This window comes from Micropterus dolomieu, linkage group LG09, assembly GCF_021292245.1.
Source record: "Micropterus dolomieu isolate WLL.071019.BEF.003 ecotype Adirondacks linkage group LG09, ASM2129224v1, whole genome shotgun sequence".
Taxonomy (NCBI): Eukaryota; Metazoa; Chordata; class Actinopteri; order Centrarchiformes; family Centrarchidae; genus Micropterus; species Micropterus dolomieu.
Window position 1 is genome coordinate 15618570 of NC_060158.1, and position 13336 is coordinate 15631905.

The 13336-nt window shown below is 41.7% G+C and overlaps 1 protein-coding gene across 3 annotated transcripts in view; it reads left to right on the forward strand.

The window, feature by feature from the left end:
• Positions 1 to 1447: 1447 nt before the first annotated feature.
• Positions 1448 to 13336, forward strand: part of ripor2 (RHO family interacting cell polarization regulator 2) — a 50673-nt gene continuing 38784 nt past the window's right edge. For all 3 annotated transcript variants that reach the window (XM_046059568.1, XM_046059571.1, XM_046059572.1), the window contains exon 1: positions 1448 to 1670. The gene's annotated coding sequence lies outside the window, so the exon portion shown is untranslated. The remainder of the gene's footprint in view (positions 1671 to 13336) is intronic.

Consider the following 13336-nt stretch of genomic DNA (forward strand, 5'->3'; position numbering starts at 1 on the left):
GGACAATTATGCTGGCAGGAGCACTTCTAGACGAGTCACTACATAAAGCCATGTTGTCTCACAGAAATGTATTTTCCCTCGGAAAGCAGCACCTGTGTATTTCACGCTGTTTGCAGCTCTTAAAGATGGAGGTGCTTATCTTTTTCATGGTTCCCCTCCATGTAATTCAATTTGTTTGTTGCTTGCTGTCCAGGGGAAAGCAATCGCTGTAAACCCACTTGAGGCGAATGGATTGGAAAGGCAATTTTGAAAAAACCCTGTTGTTAAGCTGTGTAATCACAGATAATCACACCATCATTTTCACAACCTGCCAATACATTTATAATGGCAAATAAAACTTCTTTCATGTGCTGGAACAACAGAATGAGGCGGGTCGTACTGTAGCCCCACCTCAGCAAAAAGAAGTTGGGTTTAACGTCCAAGTGAACATGAAAGGTCTCAATTTAAACCCACAAGGCGGAAAAAGTTATGTGTTCTCTCTCTGAAAAATGGGCCTGCTGCTGTCCAGAGTACAAGAGAAATGTTAGCGACAGTTCATAAGGTGACAGCTGGTTAAATCTGCCCTGCAGGCCGGACTGCTGTGCAAAAAGAGCGGCTAATTTAGTAATGCAACACAGACTGTGTGCCGTGAGTACAGAGGTTGTGTCCTTAATATTTTTGGCTCAAAATATGTGGATTTATGGGTTTGCGTTCCCTGAAGTGCAGTTTCCATTTTATAATGGACAGTTAGTTTCACATGGTTTTAAAGGTCATCAAAGTTTTATATTAGCTTTTTACAACACTGGCAATGAGTGGCACAGGTGTCCATTAGGTACACTGCACACAATACTTGGAAGTTGGATTGTAAGAGACTACAAACTACTTACAATTCTGAATAATATTGTACTTTAGAGGTCAAATTCACTAATAATATTTAAGCTGCAGCAGGACATAGCATCGCTTTGCCTGGTTGATAATGGTGGGCTGGCTTGAAGTCAGAGGGAGGGAGAGAGCCAGAAAAGTCCATTTTCGTCTTACTCTTCAGTTTTCTCTGACTTAATATTTACTATTACCTTGAGTATTTCCAAACGGAAAAGCAGCCACACATATTTATTAATATGCAATGTGTAATTTAGCTTTGTCAGCATTACAACCCTACAATTCATAGGGTACAGACAGACAGACAGACAAAGAGAAAGAGACGGGGCATACGCCAAGCTTGATTCATGCTTCCAAGGCGCGCGCGCACCTATGCCCACACGTATACGTGCAACCCCCCCCACACACACACACACACACACACACACACACACACACACACACACAAACAAACAAACAATGGAGCGTTGAGGCACAAAGCCGACTGACCCCGCCCTCCCCGTCACAACCTCCGCTGCTCATTGGCTCGCGGTTGTTCAGGAGGAGCGCTGCAAACGCAAACTGGAATGTGAGTGAGGGGGCTCAGTATTTGCTCTGAGCGGCCGCAACATCGAATCTCACCAGGGAACAAACATCGATAATTTATCGCTCATCCGGAAGGCTGGTCGGGACTTAGATACTTTATTTTAATTCACATCGCGAATAGCAGCAAAAAGCGAAAACGCACTTTTTTTTTAAATGCATGGATGGAGAGGCGCAGGTAGAAGGGCAGAGACGCCACTGAGGAGCCACTCTTGTGAAGTTTTGCAGAGGTAAGTGGAAGCGTCGTCCAGTGCAACTTCATTAAAACGTTCAGTAGCCTGGTCTTGTGAGGTGCGCTCATTCAGAAGGAAACTCCTTTCTCCCGACTGTGGGGGGTGGGGGGATCTTGTTCTCCGGGGCAGTAGGTTAGTGGATCACAGCGATGCATGAACTCATCTCACCAAGGACGAGACTCATTGAAGGATAAACCACCGATATTTTTATTTTAAGTCGAGTGTTCTTGAGCTAAATCTCTCGGTAATAAACAGGATTATTCAGTAATGATAATGTGTTAGTTATGAAATATGGTCTTGTTTTGGGGATGCTTTTCTGAAAATATAGGTTAAATAGGCAAATTATTTTAATGCTCCATGTTTGTCGTATATAGGGTAACTAAAGAAGGACATCTCCAAAATAGCCACACAAAAATTGACAGATTTGACAGATGTTGTGAGTAATGTCTGGCCTTGAAGTCATTTTGTGTTTCCTGGAGACATGTGATATAAGTTTAAGTTGAGGGGGAGTGTTATTGTGAAGTTTCTGTCACTGTGTTTATGTGCTTGTCCTTGCACATGGATGAGTGCTTTCCAGAGGAAACAACGTGCAAAAGGACACACACACACAGGCACACACGCACTCTCATGACGGGCATGTGAAATGTGAGAGAATCAGGTTAGTGACTTTAAAAACGCTGCTGTTTGTTGAGAATGGAGGTCAAAGGGCATCAGTCTTTTGCCATGTCTTCTACACTGATACCACCCACAGTGGATCTTCCAGCTGAACCAGATCAGATAAAAATGGCAGCGGTGCTGAAGAGAAACTTCCTGTATGTGAATTGAGCAGCCTTGACTGTTCTGTCAGGAGATAGTTCCAGTTATTAGCTCTCTACCTGCCAGATGGTCTGCAAATCACTCTTTCCCCCTGCTTTCTTGGCTTTAATAAATGCCAACCTCCTTAGAGAAAAGTGTCAAGTCCTTGATATTTTAAAATCCCCTCCTTTTTTAGAAGCCTGCCAATTGAGCTGACATTATCTTCTCAGCTGCATGTCCTCCAAGTTGATCAAAAGCAAGAATTTGTCAAGCTATCCCACGTCCTCATTTGGCAGCCAGTTTCAATACACTTGGGAATAAAAACAAAACAACAGGAAAATCTTTTGCCCAAATAACCATGCAGCTTGCAGTAAGGCTTTCCCCCTGGCTGCTCATGCTGTTTTTTTGGGGAAAAAAGGCATTTTCTTTTCAGGGCTAAATGCTCTTTCAGTGCAGCGCCAGGCTGACTTTGATATGGTTAAGTGGAAGTGCTTTGCTTCCCTGCCAGCCTGTTTGGGGCTGGAGATGAGGGGTTAGCGTGTTTGTGCCAAGCCGAGACGGGCTGCAGGGATGCAAGACCAGCGTCTGTTCCCAGACTCTCACACACAAGCGCTCTCCCTCACCTTCTCTCTACTTTACCCCTGCCGGCTTTTCATGCTCTGCATCTGCTCCCTGAGTCTGAGACTTTTTTTATTCTCTCTCTCTCTCTCTCTCTCTCTCTCTCTCTCTCTCTCTCTCTCTCTCTCTCTCTCTCTCTCTCTCTCTCTCTCTCTGGAGCCTCATTAAAGGAATTATGACTGTGTGGTTTGGAGGAAATTCAGACGCTCTGTCGTTTCTGTTGGGTTTTTCCCTTCCAGTCTACAACAACACAACACTGTGATGTTGACGTGAACTTTATGTTGGTTTTAAGGAATATCAGCATCACCTGCAACTAAACATTACTTATATTATTAATAAATCTGGCAAAAATTGTCTCCATGAAATGTGAGAGAAATACAAAAATGCCTTTTACATGTCCAAGCTGACATCTTCAGATGTCTTGTTTTGTCCATCTAGAAGTCCAAACCTCTAAGATATTATTTTTACTATAATATAAGACAAAGAAAAGCAATGAGTCTTTGCATTTTAGATGCTGCAACCCAAGAAAGTTTGGCATTGATCAACCACCCGATTAGTCGACTAATCATTTCAGCTCAGGTTTGTAGAGTTTTACATAAAGCAGCACGCAATCTGCCAACTGAAGCCAGAACATCATATAGCAGCTGACAACCAATACTGAACTTGTGATTTAAACCCTTAATCGATTATCTAAATGTATTAATCAACTTATTGTTCCAGCTCCAGAGTAACCTCATTGGCCGTGTCTCTCAGCTAATTCAATAGAAGCAGATAATGAAGGGTATGTAAATAGCAAACCAAAGGAAAGGAGGAAAAATATGACCTGGAAGTGCATTGTGGGAGCAGCCATGATAAGGACTTTAGTGCTTTAAAGTGTATCAGCATCTCACACACTGAGCACTTGACCTTTTCCTTTCCTCAACAATGCCCACTTGGACTTCTTGGGAATGTTGCCTCTCTGTGGGTGTGTGTGTGGGTGGGTGGGTGTGTTGCATGCACATACATATGTCTTTCCATTTGTGAGCATATGTGTGGTAGTTGGGGGTGAAAACATGGCATTCTTACAGGAGGAGTGCCTCCTTAAAGTTTTCACAGCTGATAGTTATTTCATAAGGCGTGTAGGCTGCATTAAAGTTGAAGTGCTCCATTGGGACGGGAGCGCAAGAAATTATTTCACTTGGAGGTTTATGCCACACTGGATGCAGTGTGAGATTTCAATGATTAAGTACTTTATCATCTGTACTTTTTATTACTATTTAAATAATAAAGTTAAATCTCCTGCTGCGTTTCCATGATCCAGACTTCCAAATTTAGCTCGACCCTCAGTCTGTGTCTGGGAAGCTGCTTTGATAAAACCCATAACTGGCAAGAGGTTGATTTTGTTCTTTTTCTTTGATGAAACTTTAATGTTCCCTGTGGGGAAACTGGGTCATTCTGTTCACAGATATAGAAGACAGTTGTTTTGATATGTCTGTCACAGTGCATACAAATTGGTATTATTTTTTGAAATGGGGTTATTTCTCAACTTTTCATACCTCTTGTGCTTGTAGCAAGTCTGTTTGGGCAAAGTAACTTATAACATGCAGAGTTAACAGTGACAAATCTCCGTTTAGATTGTGGTTTAGTGACACCAGATTCTGATAAAGAGGCTGTCCCGTCTTTTCAGAGTCAGAGGTTATCTGGTCTCAAGATGATGGTCTGGCTTTGCTCACCTGTCCCAACATGTCCTACAATCACCCCTTCCTAAGAGAGGGGGTGAGAGGTATTTTATGGGTGTTGGGAATTTCTGGTCTCAAGAAGGTGGGTTGTGATTGTTACACTGGAGTTAAGTGGTATGTGGAGGGAAGGGCAGAAGCGGGGGAGTGAAGGGTTGACTGGGACAGTGGAGACGACCAGCTGGAATGAATGAGGAGGATGGGAACTTCACAGTGTCTATAATCAATATTTTTACAATCAAATATTTATCAAATGACAATGTAACGGTGTGAAAGGGGTTGCTCGCAGTGATGACCTACAGAGAATTATCACCTGAATCTGAATTGTTTAGCTTTTTAGTTCACTCTCACTGCTCGCATAGGGTAATTTTCTATGTCAGCAGGCAACAGTTTTTCGGCTCCAAAACCAACTGTCCTTGTTACTCTATCAGTATCAAACAGTAGACAGACACAGTTAGTGACTAGCTGCTGTTCATAGTGGAGCATTCAGCAGCTAAATAGTCAGATATTTCTCTCAGGAGTTGGTAGAGCCCAAAAATATTATTACTTACTTAGTTAATGACTTACTCTGGTGACCACCACTTGACTGTTGAGCTAGCGCCAAAACTAGCAAAACTAACGACATTCCTATCAAACTCTGCTGTACTTTGTGTTTAGTGCCACTTAGCAAATGTTAGCATGCTAACACTGATGTTATACTAAACACTGTAAACATTATACCTGCTAAACATCAGCTTGTTAGCATGTTGCCATGCCGACCTTAACCTTAAGCTCAAAGCACCACTGTGCCACCACTGCAGCCTCCCATAGCCACTAGCGTGGCTGTAGACGCTTGTTTTTAGGTGTGAGATGAAGCCACAATTTGAGAGAGGAAATGAAAAACTAGAAAAGTAATTTTTGCATCTGCTCAGCTGTCCTCACAGGCCCTCTTATGCTTTTTTTCTTTGTCTTTCCTGTGTCTCAGGCCCTGAAGAGATAAGAGTGAAACCAGTATACAGACAGGTCACTTGCAGTTACGTGTACAGTGTATCACTTGAAAGTCAGCATATCCAGACAGCATGCACATAATACAAATGCATGCCTGTGCAAAGTGGGAGTTTAAGTGTTCACACCCGTTTGTGTGTCATTGTTTTTTTTCTTCTTTCTCTACTGACCACATGAGTAAGAGGTGGTGATGTATGAAAAATGATAACCGGAACAATTATGTGTTGCTAATGGACTAATGTGTGTGTGGTGGGGGTGGAGTTTTTAATTATTTTATTTGTTCCATCACTTTCTCTCCCTCCCTCCTTCCATGCTCTTCAATTTCTTCCTCCAGTCCCTTCCCATCTGTCCACCACCACCCTCACGCCTTCCTCAACTCTCTTCCTGGATACAGACAGAGAATTTATGGAAGAGGGTTTGAACCCGTCCTCACCCCTCCCCAGTTGTCTCTGAGCAGATCAGCATGGCATTCTTGCTGTGTGTGTGTGGTGGAGGTGTTCCCCATTAAGCCTTCCTTCCAACTGTGTGACTATGCTATGAGGGGACACACGTACCACACAGCACATGCTCTACACTGGACATTATGTGTGATACATGATATTCAACATACTGGCTCACACACACACACACACACACCTCTGGTCGGAGCAGCTGGGAGCCGTAGCAGCATTATGATTGCAGTAAGCGTTTTAAGGTTCTAAGCTGATAATCTGTCTGTTTTGGTATTTGGTGCAGCTTTCAGCAGCTGGAGGAGACACTACATGTCTCTGTGTCATGACGGCTTTATGTTTGTTTGTTTGCCAGCATGGTAACAACATGCAGATACAATTCTGGTGTGTGACACATCCAGTGCCTGACAGTTTACTTCATAGTTACCTGTAATAAGTTGGACATGTGTTGTCAAAATTGTGAAGGAGCTCTCAGCAACAATCAGTGCTGCACTTTCCTTTTCAGCCTCCCGTCTCTTCTATCTCTGCTTCTTTGGTTGTTATCTCAGTTGCTCCTTGCAGATTTTGTTTTTCATTTTCATCTTACACAGAATACAGAGCGCTGCATTTCAGTGCTGTGGTCACATTTAGTCCCAGACGCCTTTGCATCTTTTTGAGTGGAGATTATTTACACCTTTGTGATTTGTTATCTTCTGTCACAAAAGTCAAATTTTTTGGAGGCACTGGAAAGTGGCTGTTCCTATTACCGAGCTGCCTTGGGGTGGCTGTGACACAGCTGTATGATGACAGATAACTTGAAGAGGAGGGAAAGGGTAGGCATGGATGATGTTGCTCCTTCGTCCTGTGGCTTGTCATTTCCAGGATGACTCTTTTTACTGTCCTTTTCCTCCTGCAACTAAATATCTCCTTAAAGGTTGCAGCTGCCCTGGGTGACAATTATGTTTTTGGATACCAGCAAAACCCAAAAATGTCACTGTTTGAGCTGGAAATGCAGTGGATATGATTGGTGAATTGATTGGTCAATCAACAGAAAATCAGTCTTGCTAAGTCTTAATTAATCGATTCATTGTTTTAAAGTTGGGCATTTACCAGGCAGCAAGGTTTCAATGGCAAATTAAGTTGCATTATGGGAACTGTAGGATCCAGAGTTTTTGGATCTTGACTCACGCTAGCAATTAAAGGTCAGCATATCTTAGCTGTGCTGCTTCAGTTTGGACCCTTGTCCCCCGACTTTATGAATGATCAAAGCTAAATGCATGGACTACCCCTTTTAGTTATATAATGCTAAACATTTTGTAGGTTGCAGCTTCTCTAATGCAATTTAGAGGTATTCCATGTCTGGCCCTTCCTCAAATAAAAATATTTAGGCACTTAAAAAGATGATCAGCTTTCTAGTTGATAATGAAAATAATCATTAGTTGCGGCCATAGATGTGGTACTGCAGGATGGGGTCCAGGGGTCAATAAATGTCAGATCAGACTTTTTATGTCTTTCTGTTACATGTGTTGTAAAGGAAAAGGCCAAGCCAAATGAAAATGCAGCTATTAAAATTTGTTGGGCCGTTAAACAGAAAGCGATTTAGGCCTTGTAGCTCCATCTCCATTTTCTCCTGGACTTTTACAATTATTGTGGCTAGCACTGAGAAAAATACAGGAAATACTGTAGATATAAGATAGTTTATTTGTTTCGCTACCAAAGACAAAGGATTATGTTCTGCACAAATAATCTGAGCCCTAATTATACTATAGTTGAGGAGTTTGTCAGTGTGATTTATTATGATCTGAAATGATGAGTCATCTGTACATCCCTATTAAGCGCTTACGCTTACTAGCAGTTTCCATCATACACATATCATCGAAATAAATAACATTCAATAGAAGGCCGTGTGCTCAGGTTGGAGCACAAGGCTACAGCAAGCTTGGATCACTGTGTTTTTCCGAGGCCCATGACCTTTTTGCATGTTGTCCTCTCAGTCCCTCTTGTCCTCCCTCAATCTTATAATCCAGATAAAACGACGACATAAAAATAGTGTGTGTGCGGTGTATGTAGAGACTCTGGGTTTGCGAGTAGTAGTACAAGTGTCTTTATAGCTGCTTATCTGTAGCATCATCCACAGATTGTTCCCTCCGTCAGTGTCTGAATCATCCTCGTGTCTGTGCTTGTCTCTGTTTGTGTCCATCTGTTTTGTTTTTAATTTTCCCTCTTCTACTGAACTACTTCCAAATTCTAAATAGTAATAGTAACAATAATCTCTTGAACCTTTGTGTGTAACTTTGACATATAGTGTAATTTCCAGTCTAATTCTTCACAAGGGTAGCGGAGCATCAAAATGTACTTCCTATCTCCTAAGTGCCCGACTCCCTGCTGAGTTTTTACCGCAAACAGCATGATAATCTCCACTCTTAGTTGAAATATTTAACTGTGAAAACCACAGTTTAGGGAGAAGAGGAACTATTGTCCCCTCCAGTGTATTTCTCTGCCAGTGAGAGCTCATTTGAGGAACATGTGGAAATGTCTTTTTCTGTCATTTTCCTTTCTTGTATCAGCCCTTTTCTCCTGCCGTGTATTTGTCTTTTTTGCCCAGCCGCTCGGTAAATTGGTATTCTGTTGTTACATTATGGTAATAGCTTAGTCTAGGCTGCAGGAGGAATAACTGGGACAGAAATCTACTGTGACTTCTGTTTGTAAATGACACCCACAGTGTTTAATGCATTGCTGGCTGCCGTAAATGCACTCTCTCCCTCACCAGCAATATACCCAGAAAGCACTAGAAACAAAAGACATGGCACGTGAACCATGTATGTAGGCTAATGTACACTTGTCTGGCTATTTTCACAGGAAACCATATACTTCTGTCGCATAAATTGTAGTTTTGTGAATATAAAGATTGTCCTTAGTGCAGTTTTTAATAAATTTTGTCCTTTAAACCTTTTGAACCTCTCAAAAATAAACATTTCAGCCCATGGTTTTGTCATTATACAGCTGTGTCTTGAAGCCCAGGAAACCTCGCTATCCTGTCACCCACGCAGCTGATACTGCGCAGTTATGAATTGTTACAGTAGCTGGCTGTTTTCCCATGGCCGGCTAATTCACACATAGCTGCATAACACACTGAGCTTATCACAGTACCAGCCATCGGTGAAAAGAATGTTGTCTTTTACTGCTAAAGAAAACAAATGGAGCTGAAATAACCGGCAAAATCCTGTTTGTATGCTCACTGCATTCCAGCGTGGCAGCATAGGTGGTCACTTTCAATCAGAGTCACATGTAATGGGCAAATAAAGAAGCAGAGCAAGTGGGAATCTGGTTCTCATGCTGGTCCAAACGCAGGGTGATACTAATGTCAGCCAGACCTGTATCAGAGTAATATGTAAATGCTCCGTATTTGTATAGCGCCTTTCTAGTCTTTTCGACCACTCAAAGCACTTTTACACTACATCTGCATTCACCAGTCACACATTCATACACTGAGCCTAAGTGCTCAAACAGAAACTAACATTCACACACATTCATACACTGGCGGAACAGCCACCAGGGGCATTGCACATTGTGAAGGGAAGAGGTAGGAAAAGAGGAGTGGGGGTGGGGAAAGAGTAAATTTTTTCAGTCTTTGAAGTCCATACTGAACTAATTTAAAAGTTAAACAGAGCTGCTAGTTTGGTTGAATGCATTTCAAGGATCATTTTCTGGTTGGTGTAAAATGTACATTTTCTTGCAGTTATTGTGCTGATGTTGCTCGCCTGCACATATAACAAACAGCTGAATAGAACATTTCATGGGGGACAATAAGGGTTTCTGGGAAATTGCAAACTTAAGAGTAATTTAAGTAGCAGAGAGGTTGAGCAGGCTACAGAGGTAAGCTACCTTCATTGTTTAGAATCCTTGCGAAGCAGTACTGATACTGAGTGGATGATCCTGGTGACATGGCAGCTGTGCAACAGCATCAGAGTTGCCGGTGATGATTTTGTCATGGAACAACTTCATTTGCTGACAGTGTGTGGTCACCCAAGTCAGCAAGAGACACATCATATGCTTGAAGTTGGAATAGGCAATTTACTTCAGAAGCATGTTACGTGGAAATTCTCTTTACATCTTGACAGCAATCAATAAATATATATATACACACATCCTCTGACACAAATGTAGAAATCCAGTATCTGTGGCTGTCGTAGGACTGTAATAAGTAGACCTACCTGTCTGTCTACTTACCTACCTGCATGCATGGGGGAGGCTTTGAAAGGAGGCCTGAAGGGAAGGGGTTGGGATTTTTTCTGTTGGATACTTTCAAAATCTAGCTGTCTGTTTCTAGTTCTCCAATGTTAGCTACTGTCTCTCAGCAGCTATTCTTGCTATACTGTCTAATAATGTAGTAAATGCCATAAAAATAATTTTTGAGTCCATTAATCTGGATTGTGCATTTACTGGTTTGGCTTAAAGTTATCACAAGTGATTACACACTGATCTCCACTGCTGAAATGTCAGCAGCAGCTGCCTGAATGTTACTCCAGTCCAGACACGCCTCAGTTAATCTGGTCATCTGTACATTTGAATACCACTTACTATCCTGGCCTTAATTTTTGCCCAACAAGGGCACTGATGACCTATAATTAGAATTGAGTGACTATAGCTGCAACATGCTTCTACACACACACACACACACACGCTGAGATGTAAAGAGCAGGAGATGCCTTCGAACGCTGGGTGAATGTTACTGAGCTGGAGCGAAACAAGCTTTGTTCTTGTTATTTAAGTTGACACTTATTAAGCTGACACATGAATGAAACAGGATTAGGTCAACACTTGATCTAAAACTCATATCTGAAAATTAGATGTCAGATTTCCTGTTTGCGTATTTCTGCAGCATGTTGGCAACATTTCTGACTTGTCTCGAGCGTCATGTGATGGAGCTGCCACTGGCCTCCTTTCACACACAGCACAGACTGTTTGATTCCCACACAGCAGTCACGTCGGTCCCAATCGGTCTGGTGATAAACTGTTTAACTTTAATCACATCAGATGACTGAAAAGACCATCAGCTGATTCTGGTGAATAATATTTATAGAGTTTATAGACCAGTTTAATGTTGACCTGATAAAGCTATGGCTGTTTTCTAATAAATTGTTCGCCATGGGAGGATGTGTGAGTTCAGAATCTGATTATGTGGGTCAAGGTTTTGGGGTAGCTTGATTTATTTTTGGAAGGAGAGAGTCCTGATACAAAGGGTTAAGGCATAAATGAACAAAAAAATTCTTTCAAACTGTTATTTAGGGAAATACACAGCCAAGAGTTAGATGAGAAGATTGATACCACTCCTATTTCCATACAGTAAATATGAAGCCACCTCTTTCAGACGGTTAGTGTAGCTTTTAGCGCAAGCTCTGGTAGCTGGGCTTAAACAAAGATGATATAACACAACAATTAGTAAGCTTTAGAGGTGCCCGGTTTTGTTGCCCTTTGATAAGAGTATGATGAGCTGTTTCCCCTTGTTTCCTGTCTTTATGCTAAACATTAGCTAACTGGCTGTTGGGGGTATAGCTTCTTAAGTGTACAGACATGACAGTGGTATCCACTCATCTAAGTTTAGATAAGAAAGCAAATATATCAAATTATTTTCGACTAAACTTTCTCTTGATAAGGCTTCACATCTTCTAAAATTCACACACATTCATACACTGGTGGAATAGCCACCAGGGGCTCAGTTCGGGGTTCAGTATCTTGCCCAAGGACACTTTGACATGCAGCCTGAAGGCTTGAACCACCAACCTTCCGAATAAAGGGCAACCCGCTCTACCTCTACCTACCCGCTCAGCCGCCCCATTAGTAAATTGTTCCAGTTAGTTGGTCTTCCTTATTTTTTATTTGCTTGTGGTCACACAAGCTGACTTGTGACATGGATCAGATCAGTTACTTTGTCCTTGCCCTGTGTCAGTTAGATGTTTTTGTCCAAAGTTTGCGTTCCTTCAGGAATTTCCCGCCATTAAAAATGACTATTATAAAGAGGCATTGTTCGCATACGTAGATAACTATCGACCAAGCAATTGATTCTCTTTGTACCTGAGGCGTCATCGCTGCATACTTGCATCACACAGAATGTGTTGAAATTTATGTGCCGCCCATTGTTTCATTTGTGTGTTTTGTCTTTGTGATGGGACTCCTGGAGCCACAAGCTAGTGCCTCTTAAGTCTTTAGTCAGAGCGAAAGAATGTTATTTATCATCCAACAGGTGATAGAGGAGGGGTGGTTACAGCCATAACAGGGTACATCGATAATATAAAAATATAGATAATAGCAGCTTTATTTCCTGCATATCATGGAATGTATTAGGTATAGAAGTACATAATGGCATACTTTTTGTCTATGTCTAAAGTAAAAATTAACAATCTTAGCAATCTTCAACGATGTAAAACTTTGATACATTTTGCCTGTAGTGAGCTGTCGCAGAGAACTGAGCTGCCTGTCCTGTGAACCATCCCTATATTAAAGTTGTTTCTTACAGGGTAAAATCGGCATGTTTCTCCTCAGCACTGTAATCCTAAAGCAGTTTCCTTCCTTTTCTTTTCGTGTCCTTTTAGCACCTTTTGAGAAGCCTTTTTAGTGAAGATGAATAAGCACTTCTTCCTCAGGATAAACCTGCACTTTCCTTCAGCACTGAGGGTAATGAAGTTCTCTTTTCCTGAAGTCGTTTTAGTTGCTATAAATGGCCAAATCCGGAATTCAGTTAAGGAGCAACACCATGATCTTTTCTTCTGTATAGTACTGTAGAATTCATTTGCATGTGCACCGCTCTGGTGTCACCTTTCATAAACATAACTTTGCCTGTGATTATGCGCCTGTGTGTTCTGCAGGCAGATTTATCTGTGTCGCATACTTTACCTGCTGGGAATTTTGGATTTAAGACATTCCAATATAGTCAACAGGTTAATGAGACACGCAATGAAAGCGGGATTAAAACATGCTGCCTTTCATTTCAAAATTAATCTTATGCAATCTTAAACTTCTTCTTTGTGCATGCATGGAATTATGTAGGAAGTCTGTAAGAGTTTCAGGATTTCTAACTGCAAGCAACTAGGAACTTTCAATTTAAACACACTTGTTTTGTAGT